The sequence below is a fragment of the Paroedura picta genome, chromosome 9 (assembly GCF_049243985.1).
Source record: "Paroedura picta isolate Pp20150507F chromosome 9, Ppicta_v3.0, whole genome shotgun sequence".
NCBI classification, from domain to species: domain Eukaryota; kingdom Metazoa; phylum Chordata; class Lepidosauria; order Squamata; family Gekkonidae; genus Paroedura; species Paroedura picta.
The window spans coordinates 65,351,487-65,370,888 of NC_135377.1; positions in this window are offsets into that span (position 1 = coordinate 65,351,487).

The window sequence follows — 19,402 nt, forward strand, 5'->3', positions numbered from 1 at the left end:
CCATGTCTTCTTCTCTGCCTGGGAGCCACGCCCCCCTGTAGAGGTTTCTGGGACATGGGTCCTTTTTCTAAGTCACTTGGCATTCCCTCGGTGCTCCGTCCTTTCACCTCAGCATTTCAGCTGTTGTTTTTATCCTCTGGCCTTGTTTTAAGCTCCGGTTTTAGCTTGTTTCAATTATGTATTTGCGTATCGATGGCAAAGATTAGAGTTTAATTTGTTAACTCTCTTGGGGGCCTTGTGGAGGCAGAAAGGCAGGGTGAAAACCTTGTTAATAAAAGGTTTAACAATGTGATTTAGAACATACCCACCATTGTCTTTCAGGGGTGATTGCAGGGGAAATACGAAGCTGGGCAGGCAATTAGTCCTAAATCTTACCCCACCGTTCCCCAGAACACCGGATGAGAATCACTGGTCTAGCATAGCATTGCTGGCTCTGGGTTGGGAAACACCTGGGAGTTTGGGGAGCAGAGCCTGAGCAGGACGGAAAAGGATCTCAGCACAATATTCTGCTATAGAGTCCACCTTCTAGAGTGGCCATTTCCTCCAAGTGAACAGATCTCAGTTGCAGCTCAAAGAGCTTTCCAGCCATCACCTGGAATTTGGACAACCCTAGCTTAGGAGGGTTGCTGCACTGCTTTCCCGCACGTTAAGAGTTGGTTTTGTACCCTGCTTTTCACTACCCAAAGGAGTTTCAAAGTGGCTTACAATTGTCTCCCCTTCCTCTCCCCACGCCTTGTGAGGGAGGTGGGGCTGAGAGAGCTCTGAGAGAACTGTGACCAGCCCAAGGTTCCCCAGCTGGTGGAGGAAGAATGGGGAATCAGACCGGGTTCTCCAGATTAGGGGCTGCTGCTCTAATCCACCACACCACACTGACTCTCATAAAGACCCTATTGCTTTTGTACAGTCATTAACGCACCTGAGAATTCATAATATGCACACTAAAGAAGAAGATCCATGTGCCTTGGAGGAATATATCCCAATCTTTGATATAGCAGAATGGGCTCGCAAACATCTGGGGCCAGGGGTGAGGGATTTCACATCAGATGATTTCCAAATAGGATGAAGCCCTGGCGCTTCTTTTTAGAATTTGTACTAATGCCCACAACTGAATGGTTGCTTGCATCTCTCTAGGCTGATCGCTGGAATGTCCAAAGGCTGTATAGCATGGTGATATGCACATGCCAGCCTCCAGGTGGGCCATGGGGACCCCCTGGAATTACAGCTCATCTTTAGGCAACAGAGATCAGTTCCCTCGAGAACATGATTGCCTGTAAAGAGAGCTGTATGGCATTATCCATCCATCCATCCATCCATCCATCCATCCATCCATCCATCCATCCATCCATCCATCCATCCATCCATCCATCCATCATTACATTTATATTCCACCATTCCCAGCACAGCTGGCTCAAAGTAGGGATATGAAGCTCCAAGTGGAACTGGGGATCCCTCATCTCAAGAGAAAATGGCTTGCAAAAAAGGTGGACTCCATAGAATTATACTCCACTGTGGTCCCTCTCTGCGTTTTTGGCAGCCACGCAATTAAGCCTATGAAGTGATGCCATTCTCGACTTGCCAGGTCTGGGTTAGGAAATACCTGGAGACTTTGGGGGTGAAGATGGGAGTGGGTAAGATCTGGGGCAATCAAGTATAATGCTCTCGAACCCACCCTCCAGAGCAGCCATTTTCTCCAGGGGAACTGATCTCTGTCGCATGGAGATAAGCTGTAAAACCAGGGGATCCCCTGGTCCCCCCCCCCCAGAGGACTGGCATCTCTAGCCACCTTACGTGGTCCTGGCTGTTTCCTGTTTGACAAGAAACGGTGACCCAGCACTTGGTGAGATTAGCTGTTCTCCATCGTTGTGGCAAAAAAAAAAAAGAAAGAAAGAAAGGAGAAGAAAAAAGGCCTGGCTCGACTCATCCTCCAGACTGCTTTGTGAGTAAGAGGAATCTCTGTCCTTTCAGCGGAGAGGCATTTATCAGAAGCTGTCCGCTAACTCCCAGCATGAGCTGGCCTGTCACTTGTAATCACAGGGTTTGCTGAAGTGGTAATTACATTGTGCAACGGGGCCTAAGCAGCTCTGATGCGGATGTTCTAGCAAGGCAGGCTGGCAGGCAGGCAGGCAGGCAGGGTGGAGTTCCCCCGGCTTTCTCTTCCCCCACTGGAACGGAGAAGGTTTTCGGGGAAAGCCAAAGCAGCCTGTGGACAGCAATTACTGCCTTCCCTGAGCACCTGCTGCTGTCCTTCTTCCTCTGTTTAAAAAAGGAGCAGCAAAAAACAAAACCGTAAGCAGACCATGACTGGCTGAGCCCAGAATATCCGACAGGATATGCTGGAACCAGAGGGAAGGCACCACTCGGCTGGTGGGTTGAGGCTCAAGCTATACACCGCCCTGGTTCTCTTTGGTCATGGTTCCAAACGAAGAGACAGTTTCATAAAAGTCATCAACTCTGCGGTGAAGGCGCACTCACTAAAAGCCAATCAACAGATGTTCTTTGTTCCCTTGATACCCTCGCTGCATTTCAAATGTGGCCGGCCGCTTAAATGTAAATGTCAGGGGTCAACAGCTACAGAAATGCCACCTTATGTGGTACTGTAGCAGATCTCTCCTCCTTCAACAAGGACGGACTAGAAAGCCTTCTGAGACCTAGGCATTGGGTATGTAGGCCTGCCAAGGACCTGAGCTTGAGGTCCGAGGCAGGATCGTAATCCTGCAGCTGCTTTTGGCCAACGCGTGGCTGGATCCCAACTGCTGGATCCAGTGCATTGGTGCCAATCTGTTGTTGTTCTACCCTGTATTTATGTTGGCATTTGGGGTGGGGGGATGGTTCTCAGTTCAGTTTTGGTTCTCCGTATCTTAGAGCTGGGGTCAGTAAAGAGCTGACATGAACTCCCAGTGTCCTCGTCGCTGAACCTGTTGTGTAGGTGAATCCACACAGGACAAAGCTTGAGGTCCGAGGTAGGATTCTAGCAGCCTCAAAAGCAGCCAGTGCACTTCAAGGCTCCCAGCTGCAGGAGCCAATCCTTGTAAACTAATCAAGCACCTATGAGCCTATCAGCCTCAGCCGTGCAGGATTCTGTTGTTTAAATGTATATAAGTTGGGGGTATGTTCTCAGGGATCCCGGGCTCATTCCAGGGCAGAGTCTGCACTTTCTTTGTTTATTCCATTGTCAATCCTATTGAAATCAGATCGATTTGAACCCGGGTCTTCCTCCCCCCCCCATTGAAACAGGAAAGTGTTCTGCACATGGTTAGGATAGTTCAGAAGGGGAGCCAAGCCTCTTTCTTTCTTTTATTGAAGGGGGGGGGAAAGGAGCCAAGCAGGGAGTCTTTGCTTGGAGGGGTGGGGAGAGGTTTGAAGAAGGCAGAGGAGTGAGAAAAAATCCAAGACCGACAGAAGTTGAGAAAAATTAGGGGCTTCTCCTTTAAGGCAAGCTTGTCACATGGCCACCTTTGGCCAATCAGGGCGTATCAACCATGAGGTGCAAAACAGCCTGCTTTCTCTAATCTGAATCTTGAAATATTGAGCATTAAAAGCACTCTAAGATACTGCACAATAAAAGTCACTCCGGATCAATCCTTCTTGCTGCAAAGGAAAATATAAATCGGCCAAATTCAAAACGGAAATCGCATTCTGTGTAGACGGCAGGGACTGAATCAACTTGGGATTGGAATAAAAGCTCCATGCAGTTTACACCCAGATCTGTAGGATAATGCACTTTCAGTGTACTTTTGCAGCTGTGTGTTTCTTGTGCAGAACAAACAGGAAAATCTACTTTTAAAGTGCACTGAAAGTGCATTAACTAATGTGTGCGGAATTCTTGTTGCTGCATTCAACATGCACTCACCGCTGAGATCAATAAAGAGCTGTTTGATTGCATAGTAGCCTGGCATTCATCCTTGCAAACCCACATATTTAACAGAACCCATCAATTTAACACTAGGAAAGATTGTGGTTCAGTTCCCATGCTTTTGACTGTTTCTATTTACTTGGAGCTTCCTGCCCTTGTCAATAAGAGCCCTGGGAAAATCTCAAGTTCTCCTCCATTTTAATTCTATTTTATTGCACATGGAAGTTGTATTGGAAGAGAGGGAACACAAAATAAAGAGGAGGGGAAATTCCAGATACCTTTCCCAAGTGGTCCATTTAACCATTGGCTGCTGATCTGCACAGGCAACGTAGAAGGTTCCACCCACCATAATCAGATGCTGTGCATAGAATCTCAGTCCACACAAGCTACCAATGAAGCAAGCCAGTCAGTGGAATGACAAAAGTTGAGGCAAAACTGGTGGAATACGCAAGATCTGTAATGTGCATGATTCAAAAGCATATGAAGGGTGTCATACAGGGGGCATCAGAAGAGATGTGCATTTAGCATAATTAGGATGGGAATAGCCTGATATTTTTTAAATAGTCTCTTCCTATGTCCTGATTGGCTCATTGGCGAGATTTCCTGTTCCTTTGAGCACAGTTCCTCCCTGCTAGCCTTCAGAACAGACTGAATGAAAACAAGAGAACAGGACAGTTAGACCGTTAGGAATCTCTCTCTCTCTCTCTCTCCTTTTCTATACAAAGTTGTTTCTCTTCCCAATAAAACTGTTTTATTCTTTTAAGCAGACTGGTGCTCCGCCCTTTTGCATATTCAAACTCTGCCAAGAAAAACAACTCCATCCCACAGAGCTATTTGCCTGGTTTATGCAAAGAATAGACAGTCCAAGGCCCTGCCATCCTCCCTTAGCAATCAAATCCCTGCCCTAAGGTTTGTTCGGCTTCTTAGGGCAATTAAAACAGCTAAATTGATTAAATCAAGACTGGAGGCATCCAGGAGAGAGGTTAGAGGTTGACATGTAGATCGTAAGAGGTCAGAGGACAATGAGGAGATTTTACTCAAAATGTTTCCAAAAGATGCTTATGCCAGGGCTCTGGCAAATCTTCAAGAGAGGGGAGTTGGAGAGTTGCTTTTCCCACAGCTTCCAAAGAAATATTTCTCCGGGGGTATTGCTCCCACCTCTTTCCTCAGTCCAATGAAAGATGCCTTATTTGTGATTGGGGGGGGGGGGGAATCTGCATCTTGCCAAACTTACTGAGACACGCAAGACATTTAACTTAACTTGGTCGGGTCTCAGCTACACTTCTCTTTACCCCACATATTGAGCAATGAAGTTGGGAAACAGGGTGCCTGCCCTCTCCAGCTAGTCTGGATAGATGTGCTGAAGGCAGAGCATCTAGATAGCACTCTTCCCCTCGGGGAAGCAATAAACAGAACAATTAACGTTTTGCAACTCTTTACTGGCATTTCAGAGGATGCCCCCTGAATAGCATTGCCCTGACGACTGAGAGACCCAGTTCTTTCTGACACGGTGTTTCATTTCTCCCTTCTGGTAAAAAGATAGTATAGTGCTATAATACGAAAGCATAATGCTCATGATTTATTTCACTTCCAGTCCACTTTCCAAAGCAGATTACACAGTTAAAAACCCTGTAAGGCAAGACATACAACGGCAATAACAACTGCAAGATGCAATAACACTGGACGACAAAAGTCATGGAATTGCACACAAATGTATTTTCCTGAGCGAATTTCTTTTAAAAAATTAAGATCTTGAAAAACATTCTCTTGAGGTGGACAAAGGGAGCTTTGATTTGCGAAAGCGTGTGCGTTGAAGTGGTTATTGGTCTCGAAGGTGTTTCTGGACTGGAGTCTGACAGTTTGACTGCAGATCAGTGACTCTCTGAAACAAAATTAGAAGAAGAAGAAGAGTTGGTTCTTATATGCCGCTTTTCTCTACCGAAAGGAGTCTCAAAGTGGCTTACATTCGCCTTCCCTTTTCTCTCCCCACAACAGACACCCTATGGGGCAGGTGAGGCTGAGAGAGCCCTGATATTACTGAAGAAGAAGTTGGTTCTTATATGCCACTTTTCTCTACCCAAAGGAGGCTCAAAGCGGCTTACATTCGCCTTCCCTTTTCTCTCCCCACAACAGACACCCTGTGGGATGGGTGAGGCTGAGACACCCCTGATATCACTGCTCGGTCAGAACAGTTTTATCAGTGCCGTGGCGAGCCCAAGGTCACCCAGCTGGCTGCATGTGGGGGAGTGCAGAATCGAACCTGGCATGCCAGATTAGAAGTCCGCACTCCTAACCACTATACCAAACTAGCTCTCAGTATTAGTGGTATCATAAAACCCCGTGCTTCTGGTTTCAATTTCAGAATGGCCCAGTCGGAGTTTTGATCCCTCCTCATTAATTATTACGGGAAGCATTCTTTCCCAGTTTAGCTATTCAAGGTGGGAATCTGTTGAGAAATGGGAAGATTTCCAGTTGAGTGGCCACATGAGAAATTAATGGGGATTTCCAGGGGGTGGGATGGGGCGATGTTTGGGATTGTCTGTTTTAAGTTTAATTCAACACTGCCTGTAGCAGCTGTGGTATTTTATTTATCCTGTAGTGACTGTTCACTAAGGTGGCCAACTTTTCAGGGGACTCTACAGATGCACCATTAGCACCATGCTGTGAAAAAGTTCATCTGGGAATAACAGTAGATCAAGACAGCCGTGAAAGCACAGTTTTGTGGGTCCAGTGGAGGAGGAGGAGAAGAGCTGTTTTTTTGTACCCTACTTTTTATTACCCGAAGGAGTGTCAAAGCGGCTTACAATCGCCTACCTTTCCTCTCCCCACAACTGAAACCCTGTGAGGTAACTCTGAGAGAATTGTGACTGGCCCATGGTCCCCCAGCTGGCTGTCTATTGGAGGTGGAGTGGGGAATCAAACCTGGCTCTCCACATTAGAGGCTGCCACACTTAACCTCCACACCAAGCTGGCTCTCAAGACAGGTTTTAAATGCTTTCAATAAATAAATAAAATGACAAATAAAGGTTGGGCAATGACCCAAAGGAGAAGGTCTGGAAGTGCTCGGAGGACCTTTGGCAGCCAGTTGTCCTGCAAAGGTGAGAGGTGATGCTTTTCATAGCGTGGTCATTTGCTATTGTCTGCAAATAAAATTGCTGCTCAAGGCACAGGAACAAGCTCTGTCACAGGCAAAGGCTGTTGTGGAACTTGACAGAACGGATTTCCTCACTTGAGTCTACTGGCAGGGAGTTCTGAATAACCAAGTGACTTTACAGTTCCAACATTTTAACAATATGATGCTCAAAAGTACCCTTGAATCTCTCCATTCTCTTTTTGTTCACATATAAATGCTGTTTGTTGTTGTTGTTAGGTGCGAAGTCGTGTCCGACCCATCGCGACCCCATGAACATTGATCCTCCAGGCCTTCTTGTCCTCTACCATTCCCTGGAGTCCATTTAAGTTTGCACCGACTGCTTCAGTGACTCCATCCAGCCACCTCATTCTCTGTCGCCCCCTTCTTCTTTTGCCCTCAATCGCTCCCAGCATTAGGCTCTTCTCCAGGGAGTTCTTCCTTCTCATGAGGTGGCCAAAGAATTTGAGTTTCATCTTCAGGATCTGGCCTTCTAAGGAGCTTTCAGGGCTGATCTCCTCTAGGACTGATTGGTTTGTTCACCTTGCAGTCCAAGGGCCTCGCAAGAGTCTTCTCCAGCACCAGAGTTCAAAAGCCTCAATTCTTTGACGCTCGGCCTTCCTTATGGTCCAACTTTAACAGCCATACATTGCAACTGGGAAGACCATAGCCTTGACTAAACGCATTTTTGTTGGCAGGGTGATGTCTCTGCTTTTTAGGATGCTGTCTAGATTTGCCATAGCTTTCCTCCCCAGGAGCAAGCGTCTTTTAATTTCTTTGCTGCAGTCCCCACCTGCAGTGATCTTGGAGCCCAGGAAAATAAAATATGTCACTATCTCCATTTCTTCCCCATCTATTTGCCAGGAATAAATGCTGTTAAATGTTGTTTTTATAAAAGGTTTTAAAACTAATAAATATTCTCCCTTCTGTCAATGAAGTCTTCTGGCCTGCCTTAGTATCAAGGTTTAAGCCCTTGTGGTGAAAGAAATCTTGTCTGGATTGTGCTCCCATGAGTTTCTGGCTGATGGGAAGCCATACTTCTTAGAAGGACTCCAGTACAACAGAGCTGAAACTCTATCACGACATTCTTTATAGTCCCTTTGAACCATTTTACTGCAGGCACTGAACATGCAGTCGACAGTTTCATCCTGAAACATTATTTGTTTGTTTCCTCACTTGTTCATTGTATTCACCGCCGCTATCAGGTCAGCCAGCCAGCGGCAGTTTACAACAATATAATAATGCCATAAAACCAGAAAATCCAATGGCGAGGAACCAATTAATTTTTCTAACTTCAGAAAGGCACATAAGGCCTAGCCTGGCAACCAGCGGGACACCAGGGGAGGGGAGGGGGGACTGTTGGGTGCTCTTGCTATGACAGTACTTCTGGGAAAGCCCAGCAGTGACATGATGGCTCTCTAGGAAACACTGTAGTAAAACCACAGAATTTGCGACGGTCCCTTGGGAGGACGGATGTCACCGGCAGGCCAGTGCTCATTTTAAAAAATTCTTCAGCCACTTTGAGGAAATCGGAGCTGAAGGCAGGGGATTCCCTACCACCAGTGGAGGGGGGACAGCCCCGGAGCTCTGATACAAAATGGAATGTTGCGTCTGTGGTTCTGCCAAGGATTGAACATGAGATCCAAGGGGGGATCGAAGCAGCCAATGGAGTGGACCAATGCGCAGCTAGACTCCATCTGCAGGATCCAGTCAGTTTACACCAAAACTGACCAACAGCATGCACTTGTGGGAAGATGCATTAGTTGCTACTGTGTCTGTTGGGGGTTTTCAGGGGTTTCTCAGTTCCTTTTTGCCTCCTGTAATATGAGCCTCTTGTGGCGCAGAGTGGTAAGGCAGCCGTCTGAAAGCTTTGCCCATGAGGCTGGGAGTTCAATCCCAGCAGCCAGCTCAAGGTTGACTCAGGGGTCAGACATGACTCGGTGCTTGCACAGGGGATACCTTTACCTTTACCTTTAATATCGTGCTTAAGAGCCTCTTGTGGCACAGAGTAGTAAGGCAGCAGACATGCAGTCTGAAGCTCTGCCAATGAAGCTGGGAGTTCAATCCTAGCAGCTGGCTCAAGGTTGACTCAGCCTTCCATCCTTCCAAGGTCAGTAAAATTACCCAGCTTGCTGGGGGGTAAACGGTAATGACTGGGGAAGGCACTGGCAAACCACCCCGTATTGAGTCTGCCATGAAAACGCTGGAGGGCGTCACCCCAAGGGTCAGACATGACCCGGTGCTTGCACAGGGGATACCTTTACCTTTACCTTTAATATCGTGCTTAGGTCACAATAAAGAGCGGTTGGAACTCCCAGCAGTTCTGGCTTCCTTCGAACCCACAGATTTAGCAGGGGAGGAAGACCGGGTTCTTTCCAATAAAGAATAAACTCCCCTCCTGACCCTGTTTGACCTGTGAAGAGAGTAGATCCGTAAATAAACACATGGAATGGGCTATCCCAGATCCACCTAGTTCGGCTGGGTATAGACAGGAGTCCAGGAGCCTCCTCTGCCTTTGTGCTCGGCCCCCTGATACTTGCAAATCCAAGCGGAAAAAGAAAACAGACTTCAGCAAGTGGGAGCGAAGGCCTCGATTTCATTCCAGGGAGAGACTGAAGTATAGATGTCTGTGATCTTTCCTTGCTCTGTTCCCAGGAGAGCTCCTGTGTAAACTAATCTCTTCGAACTAACAGAGAGCAGGTTCTTAGCAAAAGCAAAAGGTTATGTTTACTGATGCTGGGGGAACCCTATAAGAGGGAAGAGAGGCAGACAGCACCTATGGTTAGGCTCTGCTGGGCCTAATTATATATGCATTATCCAAGTATACATTTGCTATGAAGTGTTCCAGAAGGCGTAATCCGGAACTGAAAGCACAGGCATTCCCACGTGTAGGGGGGAAATCGAGCTAGCACTTTTATTCTGTAGAAAATAATAGAAAACACTATCTATGGCAGGGGTGGGCAAACTGTGGCCCTCCAGATGTCCATGGACTACAATTCCCATGAGCTCCTGCCAGCATTCACTGGCAAGGGCTTATGGGAATTGTAGTCCATGAACATCTGGAGGGCCACAGTTTGCCCACCCCTGATCTATGGGATCATAACAAAGCCCCTTCCCCAGGGTTCTAAGGAGTCAGATGGCAGAATACAAACACCACAATAAGATATCATTTTATTAACTAATTTCATTTACGAGCTGTCTTTCTTGCAAAGACCCAAGGCAGATAATAAAACTAACCTGATTCTGGTTCTCAGGGCCTATTCTAGGCTACCAATTTTCAGCTGGGGTCTAGAGTTCTCCCACAATTACAGCTGATCTCGAGACACCTCCTCTGCAAGAAACTGCATTTTCAGAAGGCAAGCTCTGTGGCATACCATACAGACTACAAGGACATCAAATCCCCATGGAGCTCTTTCCCTTCCCCAGACTTTGTCCTCCTCTGTCCCCATTTCTAAATTTCCAGGAATTCTAATTGGGGACTGGAAAGGGAAGAGGCATGGCTGACGCAGGGTAAGCCATGGATGGGGCATACCTTCCAAGGATTCTTCCCTCCCCACACACGTCTTTCTTTCCTCCACCACCTTCAGTCCTTAAGCAGGCATAGGCCTTACGAGGTTGCCATCACTCTGGTCTAGAGGTTCAAGATGGGGTCGGCCCAACACAACTAGCAGGATTCGAGTGTGGGGCAGGGACATGGAAGTATCACTGGCATGACATCACTTCCAGGATAAACTCAGAAATGACATCAAACCTCTCTAGGAAATGCTGGAAGCCACAGAGTCTCTGGCGATTCCGAGAGGCGAATGATGGGACAGTTGCCAGCAGCTCCTGGGTAACTTCAGCAGAGACTGCACCTCCCATTTCTCCCACTCTTCTTAGAATAATACTTATGCTGGTGAGCCGGGTTGCCAAATTCCAATTCCCTCCCCTTCCCGTGGCTCTGATCCAAAGCTAAAGGATAACAAATCACTTGGCTTTCTGTTACTGTTACTAGATCAGAACAATTTTTCAGTCTAGCAGCATAATATTTTGTGTTTATATTCATTTCATCAGTTCTAATCCCGGGAGACCTCCAGGCCTCGCCAGTAGGCTAGCAACCAGAACAGCAGGCAGCTCCACTCCCAAACCTCAGGCCTAAGAACATTGCAGCAACTGTAGCCTATTCCGTTAAGAATAGATGTGATCACAACAAAATTTCCTTTGCACAAAACTAGGCTGGGATGGAAAGCAGTATCAACTTGGATCTTATTTATGATTTCCTGAAGTTAATCCAAACCTATGTGTATAAATATTTGCAGAAGCAATACTACCTGTCCAGGGCCATCAAAATGTCAAGTCCCATGACAGCGCTTTGGCGTAGTTATTAGTATACCTAATCCTTAGCACTTGGGTGGAACATATGACCTGAAGAGCACGTAAATACAGCTGCAGGCATGCTCATAGCTGTGCTCTTCAGAAACATTGCTTGTAGGGTGACCAGCCCCCCACCCCACCCCCTGGGCCACCAGTGAGTGATAGGATTGGGAAGCCCCTGGAGATCTGAGGATAGGACTGGGGTGGTGGAGGAGGAATGGGGAACTGAGTGGGGCACTGCTCACTCTCCAAAACATCTATTCTCCTCATGGAACTAATCTCTGTAGTCTGGAGATGAGCTGCAATTTGGTGGGGTTCCACACGTCCCAACTGGAAAATGGTATCCCTGATTATTTGAGTTGAGAATCACAAGAATATGTCTGTGAGTGGGTAAAAACCACATGTTGTGTGCACAGTTGGAAGCCTGCTCAGGTGCCCACACTACTGTCCTAGCTTTATGGGGGGTGGATGGGTTTAATTGACAGATTAATAATAATGCCTATACACTGAGAATCAGGGACGTAGCCAGCCATCGCTAGTGATTCTGCAGGAGCTTGGGGTAAGTGTACTGAACTATGGACCTGTTTGATTGTTGTCCTGTTTAAACTGTTATCTTCTGTTGTTGCTGTTATTGTTACTATTGTTATATTCTATTCTATTTGACACAGAAACTGAGTTCACTGTATTGTTTCTTATATTCCATGTGAACTGCCTGAGCCTCAGGGGAGGGCAGAATACAAATGTAAATAATAATATTAATAATATTAATTAAAGAGCCTCTTGTGGCGCAGAGTGGTAAGGCAGCAGACATGCAGTCTGAAAGCTCTGCCCATGAGGCTGGGAGTTCAATCCCAGCAGCCGGCTCAAGGTTGACTCAGTCTTCCATCCTTCTGAGGTTGGTAAAATGAGTACCCAGCTTGCTGGGGGGTAAACGGTAATGAACCACCCCGTATTGAGCCATGAAAACGCTGGAGGGCGTCACCCCAAGGGTCAGACATGACCCGGTGCTTGCACAGGGGATACCTTTACCTAATATTAATGATGATGATGATGATAATAGTAGTAGTAGTAGTAGCAGTGATAGTAGTAGTAGTAGTAGTAGTAGTAGTAGAAGTAGTAGTAGTAGAAGTAGTAGTAGTTGTAGTTGTAGTAGTAGTATGGAGCATTTCTAGTGGGAGTCCAATTTGACTTCCTGAGTATCTTAACTTTCATCTTAAAAATAATTTTTTAGCTCTCAAAAGCTCTGAGGATATTCTTGAAAGTGGGGAGTTAATGTCACTTGCAGCACCAGAGGAAATTATGCAAAGTAGTAACAATAACAGAATATGGAAAATAAAATAAATGAGGCACATCATCTTGCTTGCGTATCTTGACTGATGACGGAATTCAACTTTCCTTGGTGCACAGTTTAGACTGGCGGGATGCAGATATTTTAATATTTGTTAATAGAATGCCTCATTTGAGTGGGCTCATTCCTGTTCCAGAGGTTTTGGAAAGTATCCTGGTCAGGGAGAACAAGTCTTTAATGAAAACAGAGAGCACTTGGATGATTTGCAGCAGCATACACTAAAGTTATTATTACAAAGCAAACTTTAATTGGTGCATTGCTTCCTTCCTTCCTGTTACATATTTTAGGCCATCTCATGTCCTCATACGTAATGCAAAGAGTTTTCTGTCTATTCAAGAGTTTGCTTTTGAATGGTAACTTTATAATGTATCACACTACTTATTATCTTACAATACTCTTGGCATCGTTGGGTCACATTAGGGAACCTGGGCTATCTATACAAGAGGATTTTTGCAAGATGAGTTGAAAGAAGGAAAGGATTTTGCACCAAGATACCTCACACTCTCAAAATAAATTATGCAATAAGGATGTGCTTTCAGATAATGAATGAAAATCTGAGGCTGACACACCTTGTTTGTTTAACCTGGGAGTACCTAGTCTAAATTAAATTTCCTCTGATTTCCAGAGCTGAGCCAATAGGCTAGTCCTGGCTAGCAGCCCCTTGATGTCTGCAGCTGCTCTCTGCTTTAAGTTTTAATTTCTCTGAACTCTAAACATTTCAGTTTCTCCAGGGTAGTGATGAGTAAGGGAAGAGCACTGACAGTAGTTTAGGTTTTGCCAGCTCGGGGGTCGAGAGTGATACATCCATAGATTCAGAGGTGGACACAAGTAGTTATTTGAGCTCTTTATTGAGCATGGTACAAGAAGTACTGAACTGAACCAACAACCCTCCGAAACCCACCGTCTTATATACACAAGCAAATAATGGATCTTCCTGCCACTGCATGTTATTGCTCAGTTTCGGTTTAAAATTACTGGATCCAGCAGACAGGATCTAGCCATGAATTGGTCAATTACATTGTGAGCTATGATCCTGCCTCAGACGTCAAGCTCAGTCCTCAGAAGATCTACAGATACAACAGGGAGAGACCCAGGGATTATGGGGAAGGGCAGAGTTTAAGGAGGGGAGGGACTTCAGTAAGGTACAATGCTACAAAGTCCACCCTCCAGAGCAGCCATTTTCTTTGGGGGAACTGATCTCTATTGTCTGATGATCACCAGGTCCCACCTGGAGGTTGGCAACCATAGTAGATATGTGCTTGATAGGTACACTCTCCAACCAAACCATTAAGCATATGATTACTCAAAATAAGTTTTTCCCTGATTGGATTTTGTGTACATAACATCTTCCCCACTTAAAGAACAGTTTAGAACTGGCAGGCTGAAGTTGGTTACTTATTTCTTATTTGCTCTTATCCGTGATATTGAAAATACTGAGAAGAGCTCTGAACCCCAAAATAAGTTTTGGACCCCCATAAATCATACACCCCCAACTCTTTTCGATATTGTTGGCTGAATTCAGGAATAAGAACAAAAAAGGAAAAAGTAGCCAACTTCAGCTTCCTTTAACAATCCCAGTTACTGGGATGAGTAGGCACTAACCTGCATTGATGCATCGGGATGTCTGAACAAACCGGATACCCATGGCAAGGAGGGACAGTAAAGGGAAAAGGAAGTACATGAGGCTAGCAAGCAACCAGGCTCGTGTCTGTCATAAACTCCAGTTAGCTTGTAGCATCTGAATTGAGTTGAGTATTTATCAATTTATTTATGGTATTGGGTGTGTGGGGTGGCCAGGAGACCTGAGGATTGTCTGGCAGCCAGGCAAGGGGCATTCAGAGATTGCCTGTCTCTGCATCATGACCCCTGGTGTCCCTTGGAGGGGCCACCACCCAACTCCTTGGAAGTCTCCCATCCAAATACTAACCACAGTCAGCCCTGCTTAGCTTCTGAGATCTGGCAGGAACTGGCTTGAGTCAGCCGTGCCATTGGGAACAGCCCTCAGAGGCAAACTACAAGAAATAACTTTGAATAGCTTTCCAACATCTGCATAATTAAACAGCAGGCCAGGATATCATAAGGAGATTAAATTAATCCTGGGGCGGGCATTCTTCTACCCATTCTGATTTCCCTGGTCGTAGCAGGCTGTGTCTATCAGTCTGAGTCCGGAGTGCCAGGAGGACCCCTGGATCTGATCACGCGTCTCAAATGCGTACATGCCACGGTTGTTGAAAGGAATGGGAATTACGTGTGTTTTGATGTGATAATGGGGGGTTGACAGATCCCAGGCTGGAATGGAGTCCTTTTACCTTTGAGACCTCATTAGTGAAATCCTCCTCCCCGCCCTGCCCAGCTCAGCTGCTGTGATCAGCGCAGGATCCCTTCTCCTTCAATTTGCACCCCCACCAAGTCACCCAGAGACATGCCTTAGGCAAGCTGGTTAGCACACACACACAATACCTTTATTGGCATAAAGCAGATTAGCAAAATAAACATAGTCTGGATACATCAATCAGTTTAAGTTCAAAAACTGAAGACAAAAATTCAGCCATAATAAAAGTGACATTGGCATCGCTATCAAATTTTATACGGCATCCCTCTGTGGATCTCAGCTTTTAACACAAACTTGGAAAAGTTACAGCCTGCCTTTTTCCAGCAGATTTTGGGAACTCCAAATTGTGTCCCTTACTCCTCTTTGTCTTGAAATCGGCCATAATCTGCTCGAAACTAAGGCCTGGATTTCTACCTTCAAATATTAGCAGCTGGTTAGCCTGAACTGCTTTGAGGAACTGGGAAGGGAAAGATATGGTTAAAGGCCCTTTCTTAGCCACTATGAAATGGATCCCGGGAATGGGAAAGGGTTTGAACTACATCCCACTTCTGGCAGGCAGGGAGCTATGCAGAGTGGCTGTCGCCCTACAATAAATATAATTGTCCTGATCCACTCACAGGAAAGTGGAGAAAGCCAGTCCCCTTAGGTCGCCACCCTCCAGCCTAATCTACCTCCCAGGGTTGTTGTGAGGATAAATGGTATAAACTACTTTGGGTCCTCACTCGGGAGGGTGTGGCATAAATGTATGAATGAATAATCCCACTCCTTGGGGATGGCGGACCCCTAGAAATTGCTCAGGGGGTTGGAGCCCTGCCAATGGAGTGGAGAAGAGCCAGCTTGGTGTAGTCAAACTGCGGCCCTCCAGATGTCCATGGACTACAATTCCCAGGAGCCCCTGCCAGCGAACGCTGGCAGGGGCTCCTGGGAATTGTAGTTCATGGACATCTGGAGGGCCACAGTTTGACTACCCCTGGTGTAGTGGCTAAGAGCAGCAGCTTCTAATCTGGAGAACCAGGTTTGATTCCCCGCTCCTCCACATGCAGCCAACTGGGTCACCTTGGCCCGTCACTGTTCTCTTAGAACTCACAGAGTAGTTCTATTAGAACTCCCTCAGCCCGACCTACCTCACTGGATGTCTGCTGTGGGGAGAGAGAGGGAAAGGCGATTGTAAGCTGCTTGGAGACTCCTTTGGGTAGTAAAAAGCAGAATTAAAAAAACCAACAACAGCTCTCTCTTTCATAAGTCACAGATACACAAAGCAATGTTAAGCAGGAGCCAATCCAGAGAGCAAATATTAAGGTGAGCAGGGCGGTCAGGGATCTGTCTCCCCATGCACTTTTCTATTACAAGAACTTCAACTGATAGTATATTTTATTGCCCGTCATGAACCCAGCATAACTATGGCTCCCAATGAAGTGCAGGGATTCCAAATGTGATGCCCCCTCGACCGGTAAGCAGGACCACTTATCCCATATGTCAAATTGGCTCCTCCTACTGCTTAGTGAAATGTCCCCCCCCCCCCCCCCATTCTGCTATGGCCAGAGGTTTGTAGAAATTCCTTTGCAATAAAACAGCCCTTCCTTTTCTACCCATCCACCACCTCTTGAACGGTACTTCAACTGTGCCCTAAAATGTACTTTCCGAATAACATGGGGCAGACTTAAGAACATTTCCTTTTGGCAGTCCCTCTCGGAAGGCCATAAATCCTTCAAGGTTATAGCAAAGGGGAAACTGGCATCTGCACAGATACAGTGAAAAGTTCTTCTTTCCCCAGTTTGGGTAGAGGAGAGGGACATTTTTACATAACCACACAGCACCATTCGTAGCTTGTTGCCACACATGTTGGCTCATGCCGCTCTTTTGGGTGGAATTTATATCTAACTAATAGCTCGTAAAACTGAAGCCTAATTTTTATTATTTAAAGTCATCCTTATATTGTTCCAGCAGGTAGCTGACCCAGCCCTCCATAAACGAACGTTCGTTATCTTAAGGTTACTACACCTTCAGATTCCGGAGGTATAGCTGCTGCAGCCAAAATAAGCACTCTAACTCAGATTAAATGGAACAAGGATCATAAGCGTACAGATATAAGGCAAAAGTAAATTGCGGCAAATTAGTAAACTGTGTCATAATATCCAAATTAGGCCATTTGATGCCATATGATAGTTCTTTGCTAAAACAGCTAATCTGTCCTTTTGAGTTCAGTTGCAGTTCACAAAAACATTGGAGAAATAAAACTGTCTGTGTTAGTAATTAATGGCAGACGCTTTCCAGTTGTGAAAAGAAATAATTAAAAGAGACTAGTTTCTTGCCCCATCCGTCTCCACCCAAACGTGGAAGCATCCCTGCAAGTGACAAGCTGTGCTAGCCGGTTATCTTATCCTGAGACCAGAGAGTTAAATTCGGAATTACATAACATATTACTAACATCACATTATTCATATTGTCCCAAATAAAATAAAAATAAGAGGGTATTGTGAGGAATGTAGCTATACAAGTTGAATGAGGTTAGCATCAATAGTGAGATTTAAAAAACCCTATGTCCTTGTTGAGTCCAGGCCAGGGTATGTCATTATTTTGAGTGTTGTAATAACTTGCATTTCTGCAATCTCCCTTTCTAATCTGTTCTTGAAATTCCTTTGCAATAAAACAGCTACTTTGAGGTCCCTTATTGAATGTCCTGGAAGGCTGAAGTGTTCCCCTACAGGTTTTTCAACCCTGTGGTTTTTGATGTCAGACTTATGTCCATTAATTTTTTGGTGGAGGATTTGACCTGTTTGCCCTATGCAGAGAACTCAATTTTTGTTGTGCTACTTCACACCAATACAGCTACCCCCTTGAAAATAATGGTTTGTCAGTCTTCTAAGGTGCCGCCTTCATAGAAATCGATTGTAACGTTGCTGTTCTGAACCTTGCTGTGAACATATCCATCCAGTCGTTGCACATATGCTGCAAAGGGCCATGCATAGGAATTCCATCCGTGTACCTCCCCCCCTCCTCCCTGCTTTAAAACACAGGGCCCAGTGATTGGGGATTAGATAGAACAGATGCATGTAAGATGCTTAGTGCGCTTTGGTCCAGACACAAGGGCACTTGCCAATCAGCTCAGAGGAAACAAGGTAATTAGATGGAATATTGGGCAGAGGGGAGGGGAGTGGGAAGGGATTTGCCTGAAACGGGACCAAAAGGTTCCAGGGAGGCCCGATCTTTCCCACATCTAACCAGCTTTCTTGTCAAGATGCATCCCCCACCCCCTGTCCTTGCATGAGGCATCTTGCTAAGTGTCAAAGCCACCCAGCCGCTGCAGCTGAAACAACTTTGTGCCACTTAAGAAAGGACAATGGATTAAGCCTGTTAGAAAGACACCATCTCTTAAAGTTATGATGACGCTCCATCCAGTTAGCTGTCACCGGCATGGCATGACCCACAGGGTACATTTCAAATGTTGCAAGGCAGTTGCACGAAGGGGGCATTTAAAATAATAGACTACTGTGCTAATTTTGATGGGGGGGGCATGTGCTAGAAAAGGGGCAGGAGGCCTCACTTCCAGTTATTTGGGGGGAAAGGAAGACATGGGGTTAACGGCTGTGTTGGATGAACGGGCTTAGGTTTGTTTATTTCCTCAGTTTATATATCGCCCCTCCCTGTGACGTCTCGGCAGGGACCAAAGTGACTCTGATTTTACACTGGAACAGGGAACTGGAAAAGACACTAATTTGGTCCTTTGCAACTTGTGAATGGATGAAGGCAACACAACGTGGGTGTGATCAGAAGTAGGCCGTACTAATTTCCATAGGGCTCACTTCAAGAAAATGTGCCGTCCTTTTATTGATTGACAGCACCCGGCTACCGCACAGCCGTGTTCTTTGGAGAGCAGCGATCATAAAAGCTAGCTCACTTATGCCAGCGACTGGCCATGGGGAAAAAGACACACTGTATGGCAATCTGTGATTAGATCTAGCATTTTTAAAAAGTCTTAAAACACCCCCCGGGGGGGGGGGAATACTTCTGTCTGTTTTGATCGGAACTTGTATTCTTCTCCCATGAAGATGACAGCAGGATGAGGGAGGAGAACTCGGACCAGGAAAACAGATATGGTGAGCATTAACCCATCCCAAGCACCTCACTTTTATAATAAAAGCAAAGGGTTAGGCGATCTAATGACAGGTCTCCAGCATTATAAGCTCTGGGAAACCCACCATTCTGCCAGAAAAGGATGACCTTGGGCCAGTCACATGCTCTCTGTTTAACCGACCCTACCTCACAGGGCTGTTGAGAGGATAACATGAAGGCAGAGAATGAGGTAAACTGCTTGGGTGGAAAGGGAGGGTAGAAGCTTAATAAACAAGCAAATGTGTAGTTGCAGCCAGGCTGGGACAGAGGGTG